A 4,723-nucleotide genomic window follows, 5' to 3' on the forward strand; every position below is an offset into this window, starting at 1 on the left:
ATTACAGGCACATGGGACTTGTCAACTGGTCTCAGAGTGGCGCAGTGGCAGTGTACTTCAGATCTCTGCGATCTAAAACTCCGAGTGGCACTGCAACTGCTATGGGAAGGCCTGTCGCTTAACATCAAGCGCACGATTATGTTCGTCCTGTCACTTGGTATCATAAAATAATAATTAATAATAACAATAATAATAAATCTATAAGTAAACTACGTACTCGTTTGGGTAGAGTGTTTGGTAATAACTGCGGCAATTGGTCTTTCTTCTGTCTGGTTGTGCCAATGAAATGATTCATTATAGAATCGTTGAACATTGAAGCCCGGACTCTGCAATGCAAGTAATTACACTGGTATCAAATGATCCATTTATCAAATATAAACCCAATACTAAGCGGAGAACTAATTTGATGTGCTACGAAGTGTACTTAGAAAGTGTACCGTCGTCGGTTGGAAGTTTATTTATACCAGACTTTAATTATTATTATATTATTTTAAAAGAGCACGTCAAGGGACGTTGGTACTATCACCATACCTATTTCTACCGCCAAGCAGCAATGGAAAGTACAGGGACATGAAACTTGTTAACTTTATGTCTTAGGTTGAGGGGTTAAAAACTTTTTGTGAGTTAAAGTGGTACTGCAAAACTGCTAAGGGGAGGCAAGCCGCTTTCCATCAGAAGCACAACATGCCTATTCGTCCATCATTGATATCATAAAAAAAGGAAAACACTCTCGGAAACGAAAGGATGTAGAAAAGGTTCTTCAATAAGGTTTCAGTAGCACAAGTTACGATACGAATAGACTTACGTGAACCCCTACTGGACATGGTATCGCGTGTTCTCCGCTTGCATACGCGAATATGTACGATATGTGATATAAAAGAAATATATACCCATGAAAGTGCGCTTGCATCTCTGGAAATAACACATACAGGAATATAGTTATGACACGTATCACACTAGGTTGACAGGATGGCTTAGTGTTAATTACCCAGTGTAAACACTGAGTCGTTGTCGTCGTCGCCGCTACCGAGTCGACTAGGTGTAATTGCTTGCCCGCAAAAGGTAACAACTTACTCAGTGTACACGATGAGTCGTTTGACGACCGAAGTTCGCTGTCGAAGTCGACCGAGTCGACCAGGCGTAGTCAATATCGGGCAATTCGATAGCCTTGGGCAAGCAACTGTCGACTCATACAAGTTTCAACGTGTCGAACGACGCGTGTGTAAGGGACGGAGAATATCTTCCTACCCAATCAGTTTGTTGAACATTGCAAACCATTTGTGCTGTCTCTGTGCGTAAACTCCCGTTTATATGAATCGGTGTAAAAAGCTTCGATTGCGCTGTTTTTGTCAGTCGAATTCGACATAAATAGCTAATCGACGTCCCGTCCTTCGGCAAGGCGAATTAGTCCGCCGAGGGCGGCAGTCGACCCTGTGTCAGGGATCTAGTGAGTAAGACTGTGGTGTCTACTCAGATGGGTAGCGCGTGTACCTGTTTAAGTGGATGTTGGCCAAACGGGTCGAGCGGTTAGCGCCTATTTGAAACTACATACCTATGCTAAGATTGATTTTTGAGAAACAAATTTTTTACATAATATAATATCGGTGCTGTGCCACACAGCTGTAACCACTGTGACACAGCACTGACAAGACCAAACTTTTTGATGCGCCAGCCATACTGACGACGCTGCTATACCTGTCGCGACTGCATTACTCCACGAAGTCTGAGGTGATAGTGGAGTACATCAGGCTAAAAGCCAACACCCTGATTCTAGAGGTTGAAGTACCGCCACAACGTAAATTTTAATTCGTTTGGGTGAGGGTGCCGACCGAACATCTGTCGACCTTCATGAAGGAGGAGTTTTGGCCGAAGGGTGTCATATAAGGGTAATTTTCAGGTTAGTTTTCTCTATCTAATGTCGGTGGCAATTTTTATTATTTAAATGTTTTAGTGTACTATCAAGAATATTAAATAATATTTCAGGATACTACACTCGAATATTAAATAATACTTCATGACAATATTATAGAATATTTATAAATAATAAACATTGCCACTAAAATTAGATAGGTCTTTACAGAAAACTAATCTGATAATTACCCGTATCGGCGATTCCGCGGCCGGTTACCTGACACTAGATTGCGCCAGACGTCGCCCAGAAGTGCAACATGTATATCAGTTATTTAGTTGCTATATTATATCTATGTACGTTAGTCCATAGGTAACATATATATTATTATGTTGGTCATAGTTGCTTGATGTAGGTAAATTACTAAATAAATAAAAATGTATTTTTTATATGTCCCAAAATTTGACTTTCATTATTTAGATATTACATGATTTTAATTTGATAATTTTAATTTCCACTCTTTGGACAGTTATTAAATTCTATTACTTCAGACAATAAAAAAGAAATCGTTGCTGAAAATGTAGATATGTCAAAATTTTGCACCGCTTTTTGAGTGTTCTCTACTTGAGATCAGATGCCGTTTGACCAAACAGTATTAGCTCGAAAACTTTTACTCGATTGTTTATTGATTAGACCAATAAATCATGAGCTCTAAGGTTTGCATCAAAATCCCAAAAGAACATGTGTTCTAACGGTCAACAGTCAAAATTTTTCTTTACATTTCAGGGTGTGAAAACTCCTGTGAATTCGTGAATAAAAAGTCTGCTGTCGGCTACCACACATATTTGTTTTAATGCGTACTATTAACAATTACCAGTTCTTTTGCGATTTCAGTGAAATATTTATGTATAATAAAATTTGCTTATAGAGTGTTTTTAATGGGATAAGTATGGTGAAATCCGAAACCATAAAAGATACAAGGAACCATTAAGTCTTTGTTTGTGAAAACAATTTTGTCATAGTCAATTTTTTTAGTGATGATCGACTCAGTTTCACGAAGGGATAATTTCATTATTCGGGACAAATAATAAATCGGGACAACAGAAGTTGGTCAAATTTTATAAATTTTATAATACAAAATGAACAAAATTGAGTACTCGACAAATATGTGGGGTAGCTGACAGCGGACTTTTTATTCAATAATTCAGAGGAATTTTTACAAATGTAAAGAAAATGTTGGCTGTAAGACGTTAGAGCACATGTTCTTTTGGTATTTTGGCGCATCGATGTGGCAAACTTTAGAAGTCACGATTTATAGGTCTAATGGACAATCGAGTAAACGTTTTCGAGCAATTGTTTGATCAAACGGCATTCGATCTCAAGTAGGGAACCCCTTTCTTAATTATGCTTTACGGTATTGTTTATATAAATATAATACTACCAAAAAATTAAGTTTTATTTCCATAACGTTGCCGTTATCGTGTCGTGTCGTCTTTTTAATATGATTGCTATCTTCTGTTGAATATTGTCACCACACACACTAACCGCCGCAAACCCAATACAAGTGGAGCCAAGACATAGCTGCCATAGCTCCTGAGAAGAAATTTTCGTCTATTTCACGTCCGAAAGTGATTTCCATGCTCATTATGTCGTATCTGCACAATGTCATGTACATTACCCTTTTTAATTTTAATTTTATTTACGATAGAAGTGAAAATATTTAACTTTGTTGTTGTTGAATAATGTCAAAATCTGCGTCAATGTGTCGAGAGAATCTTGGATTTTTTTTTCCGTCCTCTAAGCTTGGATTGTAGTGGCAAATGTCAAGATTGTTTTTGAGATCTTCTTAGTCATGTGTAAAATCTTTTACACTTGTATTCAATATATTAACGTCTCGCTATAAAAGTACGTCATTATAGCCTTACGTAGCGGTGCACACTTTAAATCCTAGGGAGTAAAAAGTACTTAATACTATATACAACATAATCAACATTACGTAATATAGGTATATATGTATTCGTACGTACATTTGATATAATGAATTTATTTGTGTATTTATTGAGTATAGTATATTCCATTTCTTTATTTATCTATTTTTAGTGCCTTTCCAAAAACCAACCTTCCTCTCAGATTTCAAAATGTTAGTTGGAAGAAATCTCTTTATGGGATAAGCTCGCCTTTGTACACAAATATTTCATTTGTTTCTGGAAATTTGTAATTTACTTTGTGGTTCAATAAAGTGTTTATATAAATAAATAAATAAATATTTTTTTAATTTACTTCGATTAAACAAACTCAGCCGGTAGAACGCTCGGTTTTAGTTCCGTCCGCATAGACAGTGGCGCCATACTATTTTCCTGCGTTAATGCGTTTGTTATATCTGTGTCGGGTCCTGATTTTAATTCAAATAGGAATAGATCCAATCGGGTTGCCCATCCGCAATATTATACGCCTCGACTTGGAAAAGACGCAGTTTCCGATCGGGAGAGGCAATCAAAATCAAGCTGCAGAATTTTGGTTCGTAATTTTGTTGTAGAGCGAAATCGATTGAAATATTTTTTTCACCTCACTTGCTCAGAAAGGCTTTCTTTCTCATTAGAAAGAAAAAAATGGCGGGATTTTGAAGTTACAAGTACAGCCTTTACAAAGATTATTTTTATTTTGAGTACATTATGAAGAAAAAACGAAGAAAGAAATAGTGATGAAGAAAGTTAAACTATATTGTATAAAACTATATACTATCCTTATTTTAAAGCAAATTACAAAAGACTTTATCTTAAAAATTCCAATAATTACGAATTTTAAGTTCTTGTTCAATGGGGGGATGGAGGGATGGGGGGATGGAGGGATGGAGGGATGGAGGGATGGAGGGAT

At 36.7% G+C, this 4,723-nt stretch overlaps 1 protein-coding gene across 1 annotated transcript in view; it reads right to left on the reverse strand.

Annotated features, from left to right (window-relative positions):
* Window positions 1–4,723, reverse strand: part of LOC113239849 — a 12,708-nt gene that overhangs the window by 720 nt on the left and 7,265 nt on the right. The window contains exons 5-6 of the mRNA XM_026476995.1: window positions 806–912; window positions 218–326 (exon numbers count right to left, since the gene is read on the reverse strand). The gene's annotated coding sequence lies outside the window, so the exon portion shown is untranslated. The remainder of the gene's footprint in view (window positions 1–217; window positions 327–805; window positions 913–4,723) is intronic.

This window comes from Hyposmocoma kahamanoa, unplaced genomic scaffold (assembly GCF_003589595.1).
Source record: "Hyposmocoma kahamanoa isolate Upper Pololo Valley unplaced genomic scaffold, ASM358959v1 116, whole genome shotgun sequence".
NCBI classification, from domain to species: domain Eukaryota; kingdom Metazoa; phylum Arthropoda; class Insecta; order Lepidoptera; family Cosmopterigidae; genus Hyposmocoma; species Hyposmocoma kahamanoa.